The 22,392-nt window shown below is 47.1% G+C and overlaps 2 long non-coding RNA genes across 3 annotated transcripts; one reads left to right on the top strand and one right to left on the bottom strand.

The window, feature by feature from the left end:
• Positions 1 to 5,898: 5,898 nt before the first annotated feature.
• LOC138923273 (uncharacterized) lies at positions 5,899 to 21,562 on the top strand. Its single transcript, XR_011436670.1, has 2 exons — positions 5,899 to 6,241; positions 16,620 to 21,562. It is a non-coding gene; the product is annotated as an uncharacterized lncRNA (long non-coding RNA).
• Positions 8,178 to 14,231, bottom strand: LOC138921736 (uncharacterized). Of its 2 annotated transcripts, none has more exons than XR_011434584.1 (2): positions 14,071 to 14,231; positions 8,178 to 10,790 (listed from the first exon to the last, which is right to left on the bottom strand). It is a non-coding gene; the product is annotated as an uncharacterized lncRNA (long non-coding RNA). The 2 variants fall into 2 exon arrangements; XR_011434583.1 differs by having other exon boundaries at positions 12,541 to 14,112.
• Positions 21,563 to 22,392: the final 830 nt, after the last annotated feature.

Here is a 22,392-nt window from a genome sequence, read left to right as displayed (position 1 = left end):
ATTTTGAGAGATAAAATAAACAAGTCAAGATGGAGAGACTGGTTTTGAATCTACTCACCAAGTTGGCCTGACATGGAACCCTGAATGAGATGGTCTTGCCTGTGGGATCCCAGTCAGCAGTGGACCAAGGCCAGCCTAGAGGGCACTCAGGGGAAGCCTCTCCTAGTGGGAAACAGGGTTCTTGCTTCCCAGGACCATGTAGGGAAACTGCATGATGTAGAAGAAGCAGCTTTCCTATTTGCATTTGGAGGAGAAGGTCTGTACCCCAGCTCTGGTTCTGCCAGTGGCGCCGGAATCTGACTGCCTGGGTTCAAACCCCAGCCCCACTAGTAACTAACTGTGTGGCTTGGGCAGGGTTTTTCAGTGGGAGGCCACTTGAGTCAGGCTACAGGGTTTGAATGCCAGATCCACTCCTTCCCTGCTCTGGCCCTGGGTGACCTGTTAACCTTTTTTTGGGCCCCATTTTCTCATGCAGCTACCTCTTAGGGTTTTCATGGAGATCAAATGAGTTCATGTATGTACAGAACTTAGAACAGCATCTGTGCATAGTAAGTATTCAATAAATAGAAGCCACTGTTATTCAATAAATAATCCAGACAAAGCACTCGGCACTCCATAAGTGTCTGATTACAATTATTAATCGTGCCTCAGTTAACTCACCTGCAGAGTGGGAAGGACAATATCTACCTCAAAATGTATGAGAAAATGCTGAACGAAATACCACATGCAAGTTAGTCAATTTTATTTAAATGTCTCATTTCACAAACATCTTTTATCCCTCCCCCAGGTGATGCTAGGGCTGGAATGATGAGGGCAGTCACCAAATGGGAGAACCCGTCAAGAATGGGGCCCAGGAGATGAGGGAGTGCTGGCGGACAGGAGCCAACTCCACTTCTCCCCGACACCACCCCCTGGCAGCCCAGCCAGCTCTGCCACACTGACCTCGTCCAAAGAGCCCTTTCAAGGGCAGGTCGAGAAAGGGTGTTTCTCTCAAGCCCCCTGAAGAGGCCAGAGGCTTGGACCACAGAACTGTAAGAGGCCATGAAGAGCAGCTGGTCCAGACTCAGAAGCCCTGTGCCATTTTGGAAGAGACCCTGAGTCCACACACCCTGACACACCCTGAGTAGCCCCTGCAGCCTGTACAGAGGGGCAAGATGCCCGTGAGAAGGCATGGACAGGGCCCAGGGAAACTTGAACCTGGCCTGGGCCCTGGCCCTGGCCCTGCCCTTAGATACGTGGACACCTTGAGTGAGTCCAGTCACCTCTCTGAGCCTGTTTCTGTAACGGGCATAACGTCCTCGCCCTGCCTACCTCCCAGGTGGACTGGACCTCCTGCAAGAAGGTCACTGTGAACTCTTTACATCTAAGACATTTTACACACGTGAGTCAAGTGCTCCCCCACTTCCCAGCTTCTCCCTGCCAACCCAGGCAGCGAGCACCATCTTCCTTGGCCTCCAGAGACTGCGTGGAAAATGCTGAGCAAGCCAAAGTCCAGCCCCATTTTCACCCCAATAACGTCCCCTCTCACAGCCCCTCCCCCATTCGATGCCTCCCTGGACATACTAAATTGTCTGGGGAGCATATTTCAGGCTTTACTTCCTACCCATTCATCTGCCAAACTAATAGTCTGAACACCTGCTGCACGTGCCTGGCCCCAGGCTGGCTCTGGGGACATAGAATAAGAAGATCCCCTGTCACCAAGGGAAGAATATCAGCTCATGGGGCCAGGAGTGATCAGGGCAACAAAACAGAGAAGTGCAGGGTCGCTAGGAGCACAGAGGAGGGTGCCCCAGCCGGCCTCACCGGCCAGGACAGGCTGCCCAGAGGAGGAAGGGCCTGCGTGGAATCCTCGAGATGAGCAGGTGACGCCTGGGCAAAGGAGGGTGGGAAGGTCATGCCGAGAGGAACAGCCTGTGCAAATGGAAGCAGGGCACAGGGGAGACCTGGAGGGTGCAGCTGTCTCCACGTCTCTGAAAGGGGGGCCACGACTCCTCCTCCCCTCCCAGGGGAGCAGGTGCATCTCCAGGGACTGAGGATACAAGGTGCTCAGAGCAGTGGCAGCAAAGCTGAAAAGCCACCAGCTGAATTCTGAGACCCAGGCTCCAGGTCAGGTCAAAACCTCAGGACCTGTCCCCCAAAATAAGACTTTGTTGTTGTTGTTTTCTTCTTAACTGTGTAAATACCCACACACGTTCCCTGTTCCCCTCAGCTGAGACCAGGTCAAGCCACCGACCTCTGAGTCTTTCCTTCCTCCAGCTCCTCCTCTGTCCCCTCAGCCAAGAGGACCACGGCCACACTGTCCTCCCCCCAGCTGCCCCCCGTCTCGGCTCTGTGTCTGCAGCCACATCCGAGACACGGGTGTCCCTGAGAACAGGCAGACATGTGGGGAGACCTCAGGCAGATCAGGGTGCCGGGCAGGAGAGGAAAACAGGAAGGTGGAGGTGATAAGGGGAGAGACTTGAGGGAACTGGAAAAAACTTCTAAAAATAGCAGGTTTGGGGAAATCCTGGCCTGAAGAGTAGCAGTCCCTGGTCATCAGGATGAGAGCAGAGCTGGCCCAGAAATACTCTTTGGCACAGGGCAGGGGGAAAAGACACAACTGTGTGCTGCTGGGAGTGGCTCCTCAGGGAGGCTGGCCCATTCATTCATTCAATATGACGTTTATGATTGATCTATTTCTTTTATGTTTTGCATAAACACAAATCTGGCAGGTCCCCGTGGGCCAAGGTGACTGGGGAACACCAGGCTTACTTTTCCTGAACATGCCAGGCACACTCTTGCCTCAGGGCCTTTGCACTTGCTTATTCCTCTGCGCAGAATGCTCTTCCACAGATATTCACATCACTCCTTTCTTCATCTTCCTTGAGTCTTTAGTAAAATGTCATCTTCTCCATGATGCCTTCCCTGACCATCTTATTTAACATTGCAGTGACATCCCCCACTAAAAAAAGTCCCTATCCTTATCTTCCCAGGCCTGCCCCTCACATTTGTAAAACCTGGAGCAAGAGTAAAAATGGTGATCCCCAAAATAAGACCCAGCCCCTTTCTCCTCCCACCCCTATTTCCACTTGGCACCTCAAGGAGACTCACACATCTGTGTGAACATCCCAGCTATGTCCCCAGGAAGCAGCCACCCCTTGATCACACTTCGGGCTTAGGGCTACATACAGCTGGGTTCCATTTCACTCTATAAGGTCAGGCCCGGGGAAAATCTACACAGCCCTGAACATGGACTCAGGGCCGTTGGACAGTAAGTTTTGGGGTCCTGGGTAACCAGAGTATGGTATGGTCTCGGGAGGGGACTCAGGCTGCCAGGCACGCCTCCCCTTGGCCTGGCAAACCCCTCACCCTGGAGGAGGGCCAGTGCAGGCCTCTGAAGTGTGGAGCATTTTAGGGCAGTGGTCCTTCTGGCCCAGGCCTAAGGATGGGACTGTCCCTTCCTTACTTTGTTTTTCTCCATCTGATGTACTATATATTTAACTTACGTATTTGGCTTGTTGTCTGATTCCCTCCAGCAAAATGTAAGCCCCGAAGAAGGCAGGGATCTGTGTTGATCAGTGTTATATTCTCTGTACTTATAACAGTACCCATCACATAGTAGGTGCTCAACAAGTATTTATTGAATAAATACCATTATTTGGGGGGTTTGAGATGCCAGGATAGAAGCCAGGCTGGGGGCCAGCCCAGTGGCATAGTGGTTAAGTTCGAGAGTGCTTCGGCAGCCCAGTATTTGCCAGTTTAGATCCTGGACGCTGACCTCTGCACCACTTATCAAGCCACACTCTGGCAGGTGTCAAGAAGCCGGGCTGGGGGATCCCTTGTCTTCATAAAGCTTATTTGTCCTAGAGAGGGCTTCTGGCATCAAGGATGACATGGTGCATGGTGCCAAACTCCTTTTCAAATCTACAAACCCTAGAGAGGAAAGTATGAGTTTTGCTCTTTCGGAAGGTAGCTTAAAAGATACAGTGGTGTATCTTAATTGTATGCATGGTATCTACTTCAATATGAACATAGTGAGTGAATGTGGATTTTGACAAAGACTCTCTCCTCCACCGAACTTAAGTCAGGCTCCCCGGAGCCCTCCTCTCCACTAGGCCTCGACCTTGGCCCCCATCCTGCCTAACCCAGTTTTAGCAAGAAGCTTGCTAAGTCAGTTTACCGAGAATCCCCCCACCCTTAATATCTGATCCCCCAAGATATCTGATCAAATTCCTCACGCCCCACCTTGCTATCTAAGTCCTTGGCCTACCTTTAGCAAGAATCCTATTAGATCAGGCTGGCAAGAATCCCCCTACCTTTGATGTCTCCTCTTGGTCGTTTTCCCTCCACTCACCCCCACCCTACTCCTTGGCTATAAATCCCCACTTGTCGTTGTATTTGGAGTTGAGCCCAATCCCTCTCCCCTACTGCAACTGTCATGACCCCCACTGCAATAGTCTTGAACAAAGCCTTCCTTACCGTTTTAACAAGCGTCAGAATAATTTCTCTTTAACAGGAATGCAAAAATCTATGAGACAGGGTCCCCAGCCTCAAAGAGTTCCAGTCAAGTGGGGAAGTCAGATGCAAAAACCAACAGACAAATACAAGATAACAAGCATGGAAATAAAAGAATGGTCTAAGTGTCATCACATGCAGATGAGAGAGCAACACTCCCTGTGAGGGGTCACATGGGCTGAGTTTTGAAGGGTGAGTAAGAGTTCCTGCTTTCTAGAAGCTCAGTAACTAGCTGAAGAAGCATAATTTTTGCACATTAAACGATGCTAAATATATGTGATCTTATGTTTGTAAAATGCATGCATTTGCACAGAAAAATTTGTCTAGAGGGATAATTAATAAAAAGTAATTAAAAATTAATAGTAGTTATATCAAGGTAGTAGGATAACGGGTGAGTCTTACTTTTTTGTACAAAAGAGCACATATATTACCCTTTTAATTAGAAAACATTAACATAAATAACAGGCCACATCCACACGTCCAACATAGCTTTTGGTCCTGGAGCTCAGATGGCAGACTCTTGTCAGATGTCCCGGAAGGCTCAGGAGCAAGCAGAGCCTTTAAGGATGTGCCAGTTTCAGGCAGAGTGAGCTGGGGGAGAGACCTTCCAGGCCAAGAGAAGGGCTCCACCAATGGTGTGGAGGGGGGAAATCACAGAGATGTTTTGATGGGGGCCAGCAAGCCCATCTGCCTGAGTCGAGAGTAGTTGGAGTTAAGGCTGGAAGAGCAGGCTGTGGCCAGATTATAGGGTCTGGAATTGCAGACACAGGCTGTTGTTCTCTAACCTACAGGCTAAGGGCACGCCCCACAGCAGGCTTGGACCCAGGATGCTCTGTCTTCAGCTGTGAGGCCTCTCACTGCCACCCCCATGTTACAGATGACAAGATGCTCATACACAGCACAGCTGCATCTGGATCCCAAGTCTCTTGACTGCATGCCTTGGGTCAATCAGCACGAGAGGACCTGGATGTCCAGGAAACTGAGTTTGATAAAGAAGGAGGAGGAGGAGAAGGCAGGAATTCCCACGGAGCCCTGAGGGAAAGGAGAAGAGAGAAACCCTCATGCCCCGTGAGATCTGTGGATGTGCTGCAGGCACGGATGGGAGAGTCCCAAGCCAGACCTCAGGACAGGGCTTCCCTCAGGCACAGCCCTGTGCACAGATTTCATTCTCACAGGGACGGAAAAAAGGAAATGCTTAGGTCACAACAGTAGAAGCTACGGAAGTGGCTCCAGCTGGCTTGTGGGCCGCTATTCGTCCTCAATGGAGGAGAAAGCCCCTTCTTGCCTGGGATAGTTTCCACCCTATCCGATCTGGACCAAAGCTGAGCTTTCCCGATCCCCTCCTCCCCCAGAACGCGCCTTGCTTTCTGCTGGTGATGGCTACAGGTCTCCAGGCTGGACGCTGGGTGGCGCTGCAGGCATTAACGGAGGGAGCCGCCGGGCTCCGCCGCTGCTGGGAGGACCGCCTGAGATGTGCCGTGCATCCTGGAGCTTCCTCTCCACCCATGGGCTGGGTCAAGGAAGATCAAGGTTCGTGGTGACTTCAAGGGGCCCACCTGCGGGCCTGAGTTAGAAATAAATACAAACCAGGAGCGCCAGCTCTGGCTGGTGCTCGAGTGAGCTCCGGAAGAGGGTCTGTCGAATCTATGTAAGACGATGGGGCAGGAACGGTGGCTGTGCATTTTAGAGGCGAGGAAACTGGTCCCTTGAGATTACAGGACTCAAGTTTCTTTGGCTCCAAAGTTTGGTAAGCACGGTTGTTTCTCTTTTTGTTCTTTGTTTTGTGAACAGTGCATGTTTGTGCAATAAATAAAAATGGCAGAGGGAGGTGGAATCAAGGGGAAAAATAGAGAACAGAAGATAGGCCTGAACTGTGGTTTGAGAGCTGGTAAACTATGTGGGAGGTCACCTACGTGGACAGTCACAGCTAGGTGATGCTGGAGCCTGCCCTGGGAATGAGTCCACCCAGGTCTCGCTGGAGCGGCTCCTTTATTCCCAACCTGTCAGAACCTCAGCTGGGTTCACTGTAAAATGGGCTCACTGACCGATGCCAAGCCCATCTCAGACGGAAGAAGTAGAATAGGCAAGGGCATGCTGTTAAAACTGTTTCATGCTCGATCAGTGTAAAGAATAGTTAGAATCCTCATCCTAATCGTCACTGTTGGTAAAGTGCCCGGTGATGTGCAAAACCACTCTCAGGGGGCAGAGCAAAGACCACCCAACCCACACCCCCCGCTACTTCTGCCTTACTTGGGCATCAGTTTGGAGATGGGATTCATCTACAGTGTTTACACTTTGCAGCCAAATTTCCTGGTAATTTATATATCCATAGTTTGAAGGATTTTCAACCAGGAGCCATAAGGGAGCTGGGATCAAAAGGTGGAAAGTGGGGTCAGCCCGGTGGCACAGTGGTTAAGTTCGCTCACTCTGCTTTGGCGGCCCGGGTTCACCAGTTCAGATCCTGGGCGCAGACCTACACACTGCTCGTCAAACCATGCTGTGGTGGCATCCCACACACAAAATAGAGGAAGATTGGGACAGATGTTAGCTCAGTGACAAACCTCCTCAAGGAAAAAGAGGAAGATGGGCAACAGATGCTAGGTCGGGGCCAATCTTCCTCACCAAAAAAGAAGTGGTAAGAGGTGCCCAGACTCAATGACCTTCCCAGTCATATGAGGTTATGATGCCATAAGATACCTGCCAACCTCATATCTACCCCGCCTCCTCTGCCGTGTGACCCTCTTTGCTGCATTTGCCCAGGTCCTTACAATTCCCCTCCACCAGCAACAGATTTCTGGTCACAATGTGGGCAGGGAGCTATAGAGGCCAGGAGGGAAACCAGACAGGGCCCACTCTTCCTGTATAAATAACTTACATGTTTATAACACTCTCTGTACTTTGCTTTTATTCACTCAGAAGAAGATAAACAGTTTAGTTTCAAAAATGGGCAAAAGGTGTGAATAAATACTTCACAAAAGGCAATATATGAATGGCTAATAAGCACATTAGTTGTCAGGGAAAGGCACATTAAAACCACGATGAGATACCACACAGCCCCACTGGAATGACTGCACTGAAAGACCGCCCACACCAAGTGTTGGTAGGGATGGGGAACAACGGGAGCTCTCACACACTGCTGGTGGGAATGTAAAATGGTACCAGCACTTCAAAACAGCTTCACGGTTTCTTAAAAAGTTCAGCACACTTACGTATGACCTAGCCATTCCACTTTTAGGTATGTACCCAAGAGAAATTAAAATATCTGTTCACACGAAGACTTGCATTTGAATGTTCGTAGCAGCTTTCTTTACAACAGCCAAGAAGTGGAAACAACCCAAACCTCCATTGACAGGGACAGGTAAACAAATCATGACCTATCTATTCAATGGAATAGTACTCAGCAATAAAAAAGAGTGAACTGTTGACATATGCACCTCCATAGATGAATCTCCAAATAAGAAATACTGTATGATTCTATTTGTATAAAATTCTAGAAAATGCAATCAAATTCATTGTGAGAGCAAGATCGGTGGTTTCCTGGGTTGGGGATAGAGAGAAAAGCAGGAGGGAGGGATTATGAAGGGGCATAAGAAAACTTTTGGAGGTGATGGACATTTTCATTATCTTGGTTAATGTGATGGTTTCATGGTGTATATTCGTGGGTCAAAACTTATCAATGCATACATGTTAAATACAGGCAATTTATTATAAGTCAATTATACCTTAATAAAGCTATTAAAATTTTTTAATATTTAAAAAGGAACGCACTATTGATATACATAACAACGTGGATGGTTGTCAAAATCATTACATTGAAAGAAAGAAGCCAGATGTAAAAGAGAATGTACTGCGTGGTTCCATTTAATTAAATGGGGGGCCAGCTCAGTGGCATAGTGGTTAAGTTTGTGTGCTCCACTTCGGCGGCCCAAGGTTCGTGGGTTCAGATCCCAGGAGCAGATCTACACACTGCTCATCAAGTCATGCTGTGGTGGCATCCCACATACAAAATAGAGGAAGATCGGCACAGATGTTAGCTCAGGGCCAATCTTCCTCAAGCAAAAAGAGGAAGATTGGCAACAGATGTTAGCTCTGGGCCAATCTTCCTCACTAAAAAAAAAAATTCTTGAAAATGAAAACTAATACTTAGTAACAGATAGCATATCAGTGGTTGCCTGGGGGCAGGAGTAGAAGTAGGGGTAGTTTACTAAGGGGCATAAGGAAACTTTTGGGGGTGATGGAAGTATTCGTTATCTTCATTATGGTGATCGTTTCATTGATGTAGGCATATGTCAAAGCCCACCAAATTGTACACTGCATATATGTGTAGTTGACCATAAATCAATTATACTTCAAAATAGTTGTTTAAAACTGCATCAGAGGGGTGAGCCCCATGGCCAAGTGGTTAAGTTCGCGCAATCCGCTTCAGCGGCCCAGGGTTTTGCCGGTTCGGATCCTGGGCATGGACATGGCACCGCTCATCAGGCCATGCTGAGGCAGCATCCCACATGCCACAACTAGAAGGACCTACAATTAAAAATATGCAACTATGTACCAGGGGACTTTGGGGAGAAAAAGGAAAAATAAAAATAAAATCTTTAAAACTGCATCAGAGCATCAAAAAAATTATGAAGTATAATTACAACCAAGGGGATATTGCAGAAATGACCATTTGGCTTCTGAGGCAAAGTCGTAAAAGACGTTGTGGCTTCTGTCTTGCTCTCTCATGGATCATTCACTTGGGGAAGCCAGCCGCCATGTTGTGAGGACACTCAAGCAGCCCTGGGGGAGAGAAACTGAGGCCTTCTGCCAACAGCCAGCACCACTTTGTCAGTCATGTGAGTCTGCCATCAAGTCTTCCGATGACAGCAGGCCCTGGCTGACATCCTGCCTGGGATTCCATGAAAGACTCTGAGCCAGAATAGCCCAGCTCCAACTGCTCCCAAATTTCTAATCCATAGAAACTGTGAGATCGTAAATTATCGTCATTGTTTTAAACTACTGTTTTGGGGTGATCTGTTGTTCAGCAAAAGATAGCTAATGGAGGTAGTGATGGGAAAAAGCACTAAACACAAGACAGAGAGCTGAGTTTCAGTTCCTGCTCTTCCACTTATTGCTGTGTCACTTTCCTCTTTGAGCCTAGTTGTTGTGTGTTTGCACCACTATAACAAGAATACCGTCAACTGGGCAGCTTAAGCAGCAAACATCTATTTCTCACAGTTCTGGAGGCTGGAAGTCCAAGGTCAAGGTGCCAGCAGATCCAGTGTCTGGTGAGAGGCCTCTTCCTGGCTTGTAGACAGCGGCCTTCCTGCTATGTCCTCACATGGTGGAGAGAGAGCTCTTGATCTCTTCCTCTTCTTATGAGGACACTGATCCCATCGTGGGGGCTCCACTTGTAACCTCATATAAACCTAATCACCTCTCAAAGGCCCCACCTCCAAATACCATCCCATTGGGGGTTAGGGTTTCAACATGTCAATTGGTGGGGGACACAAACATGCAGTCCATCACAGTTATCCTATCTTTAAAGAAAAATAGCATGAAAATACAACTTGCCTCACAAGTTCCCTTAAAGGATCAAATGTGTATAAAGCATCCAACACAGTGCTGGTCCCAGGAGGAGACTTAACACATGCTGGTTATGTCCTCGAACCATACTTTTCCCCATTCTCCCACTGAACACAGATCTTCTCCTCTGTGAAATGGACTTGAGATGCCTGCCTCCAGGGTGGCTGTGGGGCTCTAATGGGAGTGTATTTGGGGAAGCTTTGTAAACTCTGAAGGCCTACCTAGTGCTGTGCTCAGCATTTAAGGGCCTGTCTCAGGAGAATCTGCGTAGTGCAGCTTCCTCTATCGGAGGGTCAAATCAGGAGTCCACCAGAAGTCATTGGTATCATGTGGACATGGATGGAAAGCCGAAGAAAGACTTCGCCCCACTGCTGATGTCAGGCCCACGCGCTCTCTATTGCCAAAGAGCTGGGGCTTTATAAAGCTCAAACTCCACAGTAGAGAAAGGCACGTGACTCCATGGTCAGGAGACACTGAGGTCGCTGCGTGGGCCAAAGCTCCAGAAAGGAAGCAAAAATGCCAAAAAGACCTTTCGTAATGACTTCTGAAGAAACAAGCAGAGTTTTGCTGCGCTGTGAAGTCTGTGCCTTGTGCTGAGCGGTCCAGGGTCCCTGTTCAAGGGCTCTGACCTCCCCACCCTTCATCCTGCCCTCGGGTCCTCCTGAAATGGGAACTGGTCTGAGGGTGCCTCAGATAAATCAGGCCTGACAGCAGGCCAGGAAATACACAAACTGGGGAGAGAAAGAGAAAAGAAAACAATCACCATGACTTGGTCAAATTATGCCTGCAAGTCCCTATTCACGCTCTCTGAAAATTTTTCCTCAAAATCTGGATTTCTTTTTTTTCCTTTGTTTTCTTTATTTTTTTTATTCCTTTATTCTAAAATACCTGGACAAAGCCATGAATGAATATGTTTTAAGAGCAAGCTATACATCAACGAAACTGAATGAAGTACAACTATGTAAATCAGTATGTATGAGTGTTAGGTCTATAACACTTGATCAAAAAGCATGTCACAAAATGAGATCACAAAACCTCAAAATAAGTAGAACCAAGTAATTATCATTTACAGATTCGTAATTCATGATAATTCAATTTTTAAAAAGGCAAAATGGTTGATATGTCTTCCATTTTGAATGGCTGTTCCCTCTGGGAAGGAGAGAGAGATAAGGAAAGTGTACACAGATGCTGCGCTTTCATAGCCAATGTCATCAGTCTTAGGTTGGGAGCAGGGTCACAAACATGCATTTCATGATTATGGTCCATAACCTGCATGTTTTTCACATTCTCTCTTAAAATCTGGATTTCTTTTATTCAATTTTCCTAAAATATTTTGCATAGAAGTGAATATAAAAGCATTAAAGAATTTTGAAAAATTAAAAGGGAGCAAATCCTACACAGTTCTACGATCCTATTTATATTTCAGCTCACAGCCTCCTCTCTTTCCCTACATAGAGGGTTTGTTTTTAGCCTAGTTATGATCATACTGTACCTATTTCTGCTTTCTGCTCTGAACATTGTATCATAAGCAGTTTTCTAAATTACCTAGAATCTTCAAAATCATTCTTCTTCATAGCCACATAATGGAATATGTATAATTCTTCATGAAAATTCCAAGAATCCCAGTGACTTCTGTATGGCATACATGAGTTTAAAAATGTAAATATGCTATTGTATTAGTCTCTTAGGGCTGCCATGACAAATTACCACAAACTAGCTGGCTTAGAACAATAGAAATGTGTTCTCTCACAGTTCTGGAAGTCAGAAGTCCAAATTCAAGGTGTCAGCAGGACCACACTCCCTTCAACGGATCTAGGAAAAAATCCTTCCTTGCCTCTCTCCCAGCTTTTGGTGACTCTTGGCAATCCTCGCGCTCTTCGGCTTGTAGCTGATCACTCTAATCTCTGCCTCTGTCTTCATATCTCCTTCTTCTCTGTATGTTTCTTTGTGTCCTCTCCTCTTCTTACAAGGACACCAGTCATTGGATTTAGGGTCAACCCTCATCCAGTATAATCTCAACCTAATACATCTACAAAGACCCTGCCTCCAAATAAGGTCACACTCTGAGGTTCTGGATGGACATGAATTTTGGGGAGACTCTATTTAACAAACTCCAGCTGCCTTCTGCAAAAATCTGAAACACAAAAAGCTGGCTTTTAAACAAGGCATCAATGGGCAGCCACAAGCTAACCAATCCAAGAGTACTGACTGTGGGCTCTTAATCTGTTCCGTAGAAAGTTTGCACTGAAAGAAATCTTGGAGATCTGTCCAAACTTCTATTTCCCAAGGACCTATTTCAGGATTGTATTGTTTATCTCCTGCTGAGTAATAAATGAGCACACACTTAGCACCTTAAAACAATACACATCTATTATCACACAGTTTCTGTGGGTCAGGAATCTGGACACAGCTTTGCTGCCTTCTGCTTCAGAGTCTCTCACAAGGCTGCACTCAAGGTGTCAGCCAAGGTTGTGGTCTTACCTGAAGGCTCAGCTGGGGAAGGATGCGCCTCCAAGCTCACTTGGGTGGTTGTCGGAAGGATTCTGCTCCTTTTGGGCTGTGGGACTGAGGGCCCCAGTTCAAGCTGGCTTTTGGCCAGAAGCCATCCTCAGTTTCTTGCCTTGCAGGTCTTCCCACAGACTGGGTGACCTAAACAGCAGAAATTTATTTTCTCATGGTTCTGGAGGCTGGAAATTCAAGATCCAGGTGTTGGAAATGTTGGTTTCCTCTGAGGCCTCTCTCTTTGGCTTGCAGATGGTTGTCTTCTCGCTGTGTCCCACATGGCCTTTTCCCCTCTCTGTGTGCTTCTCTGGTTTCTACATCTCCTCTTCTTATAAGGACCCCGTCAGATTGGATTAGGGCCCACTCTAAAGGCCTCATTTCACTCAATCACCTCTTTAAAGACCTTGACTCCAAATACAGTTATACTCTGAGATACTGGGGGTTAATGTTTCAACACATAAATTGGGGGGTGGGGGTAGGGGGCACGATTCAGCCCATAACACAGACCTGACCTCATTTTAGCAGCTCCTACCATCATCAGCTCTCACCATCAGGCTGGCAGCCAGTCGGTCCATCTGACTGAGGAGAGCTGCACCAGCAGCCTCAGAGCTCATGGGAGACCTTCTTATGGGGCAGAGCCTGAGGTCCCAGGAGGATTGCTGCATTCCCATGTCCCACCACTGCCTTGGTCTCCTTTACTCTGGGGATTAACCCCAGCATCTGGGGTCCAAAATGGACACCTCTGGGCAGCTGTTTTCCCTAATCCACAAATTCCCACTCATTCCTTAGGGCCCTTTCCCCGACACCCTGGCCCTGTCTAAACTGCTCCTCAATCTCGATTCCTCATAGTTCAGCTGCACTCTCTGACCTGCCAGTGACCCTCACACTCAGCAGGTCTGCAGACAGATCCTATCAGGCACACACCACTGATTATATTGATCTCCTTGGGACAGCGCCTTCACTGGAATTCCACAAAGACACATCCTCCTGGTTGTCCTCTTCCTTAGCTGCTTCTTCCTGATCCCTCCTTGTATCCCTGACCTCTTAACCTTGCAGCATCTTCAAGCTCGCTCCCAGGGCTTGTTTTTTTGGCTGTTCTTGCTACTTTGGTGAACTCAGTCTCGTGGCATCAGATACCATCTGCACACTGATTACTTGCAAATCCCTATCTTCAGTTTGGCTGCTATGAACTCCAGATTTGGCTCTCTCTTCAACATTGTAGCTGGAACATTTAATAAGCTATCTCACTCTGGGCATGTCCAACACTGAGCTCCTGGTCTTCCCCCAGAAAACTTCCTCCTCTGAATCTTTCCCCACTTAACTTTATGGCAAATCTGTTCTTCCAGTTGCTTAGCCCAAAAAATCTTGGAGTCATCCTTGATTCCTCCTTTTCTCTCAAAGCCCACATCAAATCCATCAGGCAGTCTTGTTGGCTCTGCCTTCAGCATAGTCCCACGTCTCACCACGTCCCCTGCAACCACCCTGATCCCAGTCACCCTCTCCTCTCACCCAGATTATCACAGCAGCCTCCTGACTAGCTTCCTTGCTTCTGCCGCTTCGTTCCTTCAGAACCTTCTCAACCCAGCAGCCGGAAGGCGCCTATTAAAAAAGTCGAATCATAGCACTTCTCTCTTCAAAATGCACCAACAGCTCCCATAACACTCAAAGTCAAAGCCAAGGCACAGGAAGGAGAATGGGGGTTGCCAGGGGCTGGGGGAGGGGAAGGAGGAGTCAGCATTTAAGGGGTGAAGAGTTTCAATCTGGGAAAATGAAAAAGTTCTGGAGATGGATACTGGTGATGGTTGCACAGCAATGAGAATATACTTAATGTCACTGAAAATTACACTTGAAAATGGTCAAAAATGTCAATTTTATATTGTGTGTATGTTACCACAATAAAAATAAGTAGATAGATAGGCTAGATAGACAGATTTAATTTAAAAATTAAAAAAAAAAAGCCAAGGCCCTACACATTCTGACTGCCTTTTATTTTCCTGATGTCATCTCCTACCATCCCCAACACACATATCCCACTTCAGTCACACAGGCCTCCTTACTGTTTTTCAGACACACCAGGCATTCAGTGCTTTTGCACTTGCTAATCTCTCAGTCAGTTGAAAATGCTCTTCCCCAAATATCCAGGTGGTTCCACTGCTCCCCTCTTCAGCCTCTACTGGTGGGTGGGGCTTTCCCACGCCATCCTATCTAAAATTGCAAACAACACCCTGTACCTCATTGGTACTTCCCATCCACCCACTCTGCTTTATTTTTTCCCATCACATATCATCATCTGACACACTATATTATTATTTATGCATCTTTTTTTATTGTCTGTTTTCTACCACTGCAGTGGGAGCTCCATGGAGCTGAGATTTTTATCTGCTTTATTTACTGCTATATCCTCTGCTGCTAGAACTGTGCCTGGTACATGCAGATGCCCAATAAAATGTTTAAGTTAGTATTTATTGTGCACTGGCAATATTTTTTTTAAAACTAGAAATCTTATAAATTTGTGGCAAAATTATCATCTTGCCGCACAAATCTTCTGCAAACAGTAAAAAAATGAGATTCTGAAAGCTACATAGAAACAAAGGGAAATGTTTATGATCAAAGTGGAGGTGGCTATGTACATTATCATTGCAAGGACCTAAAAGGCGTATTCGTGTGGGCAAGAATGGAAAGAAATGTGCAAAATGAGAATAGTCGTTAGGATAACAGAAGTACTTTTATTTCCCCTCAGAAAAAAATAGCATTATTATTAGTTAGAATATTCAGACTCTGCTATGTGCCACATAATATTCTAAACAAACTACATGTCTAGTCTCATTTAATCTTCACAAAAATAAGCCCTGTACTATGGTGGTAAGAAGTTTAGTAACTTGGTCAGGATCACACAGACAGTGACAGAAGCCAAGTGAGACTCACGTCTGACTCACGTCAAAGTCTTAACCAATTTCTGAATGAGTCAGCTATATCCACAATGGTGCTGCATAACACGCCACCCCAAACCTTGGCGGCTGCAACCAGGAATTTGGTCTCCCTCTTGCCAGTTTTCAGGTTGACTATGACTTGGCAGATCTATACTAGGCATAGCTGGGGGCCTTGCCTCAAGCGGCAGGCTGCATGTGTGGCTCAGGTCAGCTCCACGTTTGTTCTGAGGCCGGTGCTGAAGGGGCATGTTCTTAACCAGGGTCCTACACTCCTGGTGGCTCCTCCCGTGTCCATGCCATGCTTTTCCCTACATGCGTCCTTTTACTTACGGCATTGTTCCCTTTCCTTGGTGAAGACCTAGGGACCTAGGTTGGTCTTAAAAATTCAATACTCAGAGCTGTTAAATATCTGAAAATCGTGTGCTCTCATGAAAAGAGAGTGAAATTAAAACCTGAGTTGATGGTCTAGTTCCACTCACCAGGCAGGAGGTTACGGGCAAAACTGAAGAAATCTCTAGACTTCCTTTCTCGATCTAAAAATGGAAACCATGTGAGTGATAGTCAAAGAACTTAGTGACCAATTTGCTGCCTGGAGGTTTCCTACTGTGCTAGATATTAACTCTTTCCCGCCCTTTAGTTCAGAGGGCCCCAGGGAGGTCTTGAGAGATGGGGAGGATGTGAGGGGGGGCAGGCACTCAGGGGTCTTACCCACCATAGAACTATTTCACTGTTTTCTGTCTGCTGAGGGCGCACGACTGCGTCCAAACTGACTGTCATCCCTGGAGATCAAGTGTCCCAGCCCTACTGCCAGGACAAAGATGTGTTGATCAAGAAATTATGGAATCAAGGAGAGAGGAAGGTGCCATCATAATAGGAAAATCCCACAGATCTCATAGGTGCCACCTAGCCAGACAGCCTTCAAAACTGCAGGATGGATGCTGCTGAAAGAAAGTCTCCATCACTGGAAACAGAACCTCTGATGATGAGGTTCTTTCTCTGTGACAATTTTGCCTTTCAGGACGTAAAGCAGAAATCAGTACTACCCACAGCCGGTAGAACGAGAGCAGTTCATAGTCGTTTTGTTTGGCCCCATTTCATATCTGTTTGTTCATTTGTTTTTCATTTAAGGCAACATTGAAAACCAAGAGACTTCATCTAAAAAGACAGACGTCCACTTCTACGGAATAAACCAGAAGATATGGCAATGTTCTGCTGGCAACCCTGCATGGCCAGGATCTTCTGGAACTGAGTAGAAGTTATCGTTTGATTTAAGGCCTACGTGCTCTATTTCTCTCCACTCCTCATCACTCCCTTGGTCTCTTCCCAACACAGAGGCCAAGTATTAATTACTACTTATCATAGTCCCTGAACTGTTTTTGTTTATAATCGAGAAATATTTCTCTGTGCAATACTCTTCTCAAAAATGGGAAAAGGAACTCAGAGCTACCGACTCAGGGAAGCCTCTGATGGACTCTGACATGACAAAGACAGTGTATGAAATATGGAAGGGGGCCCACGGGGCCATTGTGCACCCCTGTGCAATTCCCCTCATCACTTCTGTGAGTGGCGCCCCCTAGGGTTGTGCAGCAAACAACCTTCACAGCTGTCCAGTGCATCCTGGAGGCACAAGAAAGATACAGATGTGGCAGAGACCCATGAGAGCAGGGCGGGCAGGCTACAGCCCCAAGTGGGGATGGGGAGTGCACTAAGGCTGACAGAAGGAGCCCTTCAGCTTTGCTAGAAGAAAGAAGAGAAGCAAAGAAGGTTCAGGATTGATCATGACAGCAGACCACAGAAGACAGTGAACGCGTTTAACTCCTTTCTGCTTTCATCTTTGCCAAAGCACATGATCCTCAAGGGGGAGAGGGCAGAGCAAACACCAGGAGGCCTCTGAAGTCCAAGGTTAGCAATTTGCGTGTTGTCCATGTTGGCTGGTCGCTGGGGCTTGCAGAGGACTCTGGACTCAGGAGCAAACGAGGCATAACTGGCCTCTCTGGGTGAGACATCACTGTGACGCTTTCTATAGCAGTAAAAAGGAAGTTTCTGGACACCAAGAGACTAGACAAAATGGGGTGCGTTCCCTTTATTTCCTTACCACTAGCCCTGCCTTGGGCACAGGCTGAAACTTCATGGGGCCTGGGGCCTAAGGGGCTGCCAGAGAGTAGCTTCAAGCCCCTTTTTTCTTCCCCTAGAGCAGAAAGGGGGCTCCCCAAAGACATGCTACCATCATTCTCTGACTGCATTTGTAATGGGGGCAAGTGGTTTGTTTTTTAATTGTCAAGTTGAAACGTTGAAAAGCAAAGATACTTTGTAGACCCAGAGGGGCTGCTGCAAGACATTCTGCAAGCAGGAGTCTCTCTGTTCTTCTGCTTGGCATATTTTCTGGGAGAGGGGAATACAAACCTTGGTGAGGGGTCTCAAGACTAGACAGCAGTCACAGCTTTGTTCCACCTGCTCCTCAGAGAATAATGAATTTATGGTACAGTTAGTGCCAGGCCTCTTGGGGCCCACTGGGGGCCCTCTTGGGGGACTGGCTGAGAGGCTCCCTCCACAGGTGCACGGACTAAATGAGCAGGAGGGGCTGGGGAGGCAAGGACTGAGATGAGAGGCCCACGTGCAGGGCCAGAGACGGTCCTGAGAAGGGACAGAGATGAGCAGGGTACCATCCTTCCCTCCCAGGCCTTCCCAGGGCACTTTTGCCCAAGTAACCACAGGCCTGGGGTCAGGTGACCACGGGGAACCAAGAACCATGAGAAGAACAAGAAGAACGAGTCCTGCGGCCTCAGGAGAGTGAGCGCGCTCTTCCCACCACAGGGATCAATACAGGCTTCAACGAAGAGATGCATTTATTCTTAGCCTGGAGCTCCGAGGTGGAAATGGAGAGAGAAGAGAGCATCTGAAGCAGAGGGCACCGCAAAAACAAATTTCAAAGACGTGGCTGTGGAAGAGCGTATGTGAAAGCTCTTCAGAACTGAAGGCCCACCGGAGTCTATTACCATCTCCTACCCTGGTTAACGCCGCCCCCAGGTCCCACATTCCAGCCACACCCAGCCCTCTGCAGGGATGTGCCAGACCTCGTCCCTGCCAAAACTTTGTTCTGCTGTTCCCTTGCCTGGAAAGATCTGTGACATTGCTCCCCACGTCCCCTCCTGCTGTCGAAATTCTGTCTTTCAGAGTCTAACTCAGAGGTCTCTTTGGGAAAGCCTTCCCTGATTCTCCCAGTCAGAATTCCAACCATGCTCCCTCTTTCTTCCCCTCCTCTCCTGACACAGTGTGTGTGTGTGTGTGTGTGTGTGTGTGTGTGCGCGCGCGCGCGCGTGTTCAGGTGCAAGTCATCCATTCCCCACTTAGAATGCCACCAGCTCCTCGAGATGGGCCCTGGGGCTCCCTCTGCTTTCTGCCCTGCCCTGTTTTCCCTGAAACCTAGCTCAAGGAGGGCCTTGGTTGGTCTTGGTTTCTGCCCCTGCCTGAATTGCTGAATCCCAGCCAAATAAACTGGGTTTGTGTCCTGGCTTTACCGCTGACCAACCGACTATGGATCCTTGGACAGATTACCTCCCTCCCTGTGCCTCACTTTCCTCATCTGTTAAAAGGTCTTATAGTGTTGATCTAAAGCCTGAATGACAGTGTGCACTGCAAGTGCGTGTTGACTATTATTATCATTTATATTGATTTGTTATGTTTGTATAACATATATTTTAAGATCTGTCTTTGAGAATTCCAAAGTCCTTTTCACCTTGAACCCAGAGATAAGAATTTGCTGCAATGACTGCAATTGTGCAAAAGACATGACCCGTCCTTGGGCTCCCAGCTACTCGGGCTATTCTGGAAAGACAGAGGAATTCCTGTCATCCTCTTTGCAGCTCAAACCACAGGTCAGGCTTTTAGAAATCCATAAAATATTTAGGGCAGGGCTTTTGCTACACCAGACTTCTTCATAGCTAGTCAACATTTTTACAAATAAAACAACATTATTACTCATCATAAGAAAGGAGATGAGAGACATGTGGTTTCATTATGTCACCCTAATGTGGAGAAAGGGGAAGTCAGGTGACTTAACGAAGAATCTGAACATCAAAAATTAGAGAAAAAGTCTCTTGCCTTTAGAAAAACCATCTGTGACCCCACTGCATCCGGAGGAAATGGTACTTAGGTCTCAGTGGGGAATGCTGCCCCCCACCTCCACCCTGAAGCTGGACTGCTCCAGAATTGGGTCCATTTTGGAGGCCACGCTTTTAGGAAGATTGTGGCAAATGGTAAGAAGCCCAATCAGGATGATGTCAGCTCTGGGAACCATATCCCAAGAGCATAAACTGATGGTACAGAGCCTATTTGGCCCTACCCCAAAGGCTATGGTAGCCTTGCCCGGGCAGAAAGGGATACTTAAACCTGGAGAGTGAGGCAGGTGGGGCAGAGATCCAACTCTGTATCCGGAAATTCAGAAATCAGAGAGGCCTTGTGAGGTAGCAAGCATCCCAGCATCTCAATTGTTCAAGCACAGGGCCGGTGACCACTAGCCAGCCATTACATATAGAAAGTACTACTGCCTTGCATGGGAGGTACAACAGATGTACAGAATGTTGTAGAAGGTTGACCTCCCTGAAAGCAGAGAGGCTGTCAAGACTCTCTCTGTATCCTGTGGGGGATCGGAATTGGCCACCCCAAGATATGTCTCTTTGGCATGTGGATTATTTTTGGCTAGTTACTGCAGACATGAGGGAAACTCTGAAAAGTAGAAGTTACCCTTTGTAAGAGACATTTCCATTTGTACGGGAAATCTCTGTCTGTAAAGATGTCTCCCTCTCTGTACCAGGAAGAAGTGAAGATGACCTTATCTCTAAAAACTCATCAATGCAGACTTAAATCTGCATGATAATCTTACTCTTGTTTGCTGTGCTTTTCTGGTAATCTCCCATAACTGACTCCCCCTACCCACAACATCCTCCTTGGTAACTGAAGATGGTATTTAAGATGAGAACCTCCACCATTTTGGCAAGTTGCTCAGTTTTCCTGAGTCTCTCACCTGTATACATGTTATAAAGCTTTGTTTGATTTTCTCCTGTTATTCGTAGCCCAGCCAGAAGGACCTAAAGTGGGTAGAGGAAAGCTCTTCCTCCCCTACAATCCCCAAAATCCAGTATAGTACCTGCCACTTATAAGGCCCTCCATGGTGTTTAAGTACACTTCAATTTTAAGATTACTTAGACTCTTTCAAGGACTGTAACATAAATAAAAATGCTGCTGAACAAGACCTTCTGACCAAAGAGGTTCTGCTTATGTGGATATATAAATATCCCCTAAACGCCCTTTCTTCACTTATGCAGCAAACAGCCCATCACAAAAGGCACAAGAGGTGAGTTTTGTAATGCAGCATGTTTTTGACCTGGTGGCAACACATTTTCTGCATATTCCAGAAGCAGCAAACAATTCTCAGTAATACTAGGCCCAGAAAAGTACCTGAGGGTAGACTCGTTGTTTATAGAGCAATGCTGAGCAGGCTTTTCATGTTTCCCTCTTCCTGCCATTAATTAGCTTTTACTATTAAATTCTGTGAAATATACCACTCTCACCCGCCTGCATAATTACCAACTCCCAAACCACAGAAACATTCCAGAAACAGGAGCAGGGAGAAAGAGTCTGGGGAAAGAAATGGCAAGGTCCCATAATGATGAACACCTATGGAGGCCACTACATGGCTACAAGCTTTACCTGGTGTTCTGGGCTGAATCGTGTCCCTCCAAAATTTGTATGTTGACACCCTAACCCCCAGTACCTCTGAATGTGACTGTGTTTGGAGGTAGGGTCTTTAAAGATGTGATTAGGTTAAAATAAGGCCAGGCCTTTGGGGTGGGCCCTAATCCAATGTGACCAGTGTATTTATAAGAAGAGGAAGTTTGAACACAGAGACACACCAGGGGTGCTCAAGCACAGAGGAAAGACCACGTGAGGCCAAAGAGAGAAGGCAGCCATCAGTATGCCAAGGAGAGATCTGAAGAAAGCAGCCCTACCAACACCTTGATCTCAGATTTCCAGCCTCCAGAACTGTGAGGAAATAAATGTCTGGTGTTTAAGCCCCCAGTCTGTGGTCTTTTGTTATGGCAGCCTGCGAGGACAAGTGCACCTGGGATATTTCATTTCACCCTATTTTCCTAATTTTGTCCCTAATTTTGCAGAAGAAATTGAGGCTCAGAGAAGTCAGTTAATTTGTCCCATTTCTCACAGTGAGTGAGTTTCATAGCCAGGATTTGATATTAAGTCTGCGGGTTGGAAAACCCACTGTCTTTGTATCATATCAAGTTGCCTAGAAAACTATGTTTTCTTGAAAATGCTCTAGAATCTATCCTGTACTGGACCAATCAATGTAGAATGTTCCAATGGAAGGGATGTCTTGCTAATATCGTAGGGAAGTCAGGCCCCACTCAATTTAGTCACCTGCACTTGCGTCACCACCCCCCACAGCAATGTCATGAGGACCTGAAGACCTGATGTCGAACTGACAGGGTGCCTCCATCAAGTCCTCACATAGTATTAGAGCCACATAGTGTCCAATAGGACCTGACAGGAAGCAGCTGGGGGGTGGGGGCAGGAGTCCTTTGCCCTCTCTGAAGGAGACACTAACTATTATACAAACTCTGATCTCAGCTCTTATCCTCATGGATATCAGAGAGTGGGGCCCCTTACCTAATAATTATGATGATGACCATCACCTACAGCTTCCATCTACTGAATACTGTGCTGGGCATTTGACAGATGTTATTCCTTTTTTTTTTCTTCTTCTTCTTCTTCTTCTTCTCCCCAAAGCCCCCCAGTACATAGTGGTATACTGTAGTTGTGGTCCTTCTGGTTGTGCTATGTGGGACGCCGCCTCAGCATGGCCTGATAAGCGGTCCCATGCCCACAC

The sequence above is a fragment of the Equus caballus genome, chromosome 2 (assembly GCF_041296265.1).
Source record: "Equus caballus isolate H_3958 breed thoroughbred chromosome 2, TB-T2T, whole genome shotgun sequence".
Taxonomy (NCBI): Eukaryota; Metazoa; Chordata; class Mammalia; order Perissodactyla; family Equidae; genus Equus; species Equus caballus.
This window is presented reverse-complemented; position numbering and strand designations above follow the sequence as displayed.